Source organism: Pteropus vampyrus, unplaced genomic scaffold, assembly GCF_000151845.1.
Source record: "Pteropus vampyrus isolate Shadow unplaced genomic scaffold, Pvam_2.0 Scaffold376, whole genome shotgun sequence".
NCBI classification, from domain to species: Eukaryota; Metazoa; Chordata; class Mammalia; order Chiroptera; family Pteropodidae; genus Pteropus; species Pteropus vampyrus.
This window is the reverse complement of record NW_011889157.1, coordinates 106,513-106,929: the sequence shown is the minus strand read 5'-3', so window position 1 is coordinate 106,929 and position 417 is coordinate 106,513.

Genomic DNA, 417 nt, shown 5'->3' with positions numbered 1-417 from the left:
CAACTTAGCCTGATGCGTTCACTGAGACAGGTCAGGGCAGTGACACAGGCCCGTGTGGCGGCCAGAAGCCGAACCCTCCTACGTGCCTCCTCCCGGCTCACTTACCTACTGGCCAGCCCCAGCATGTCTCTCTCTGATAGAGTGGCTTCCTCTGCCCCACCTCGGTCCCAGGACCAACGGCCACACCTGTCGGGAGCCTCCCTTCAGTGCAGTGTGTTGGACCTTGCTCTGTGAGAGACAGCAAGTCTACCCGGGGTGGTCTTCTCGGGGGCGAGCAGGCTTTGTGCACGGGGGCCCCGGCCTGGGGCTCCGGCTAGTGAGGGCCCTCTGAGCTCTGCCTTTTTCCTCCAGAGCAGGTTGAAGGATCACAGGTGCTTATCTGAGGAAGAGAAAGGTGGAAGCCAAGACACAGGGTGA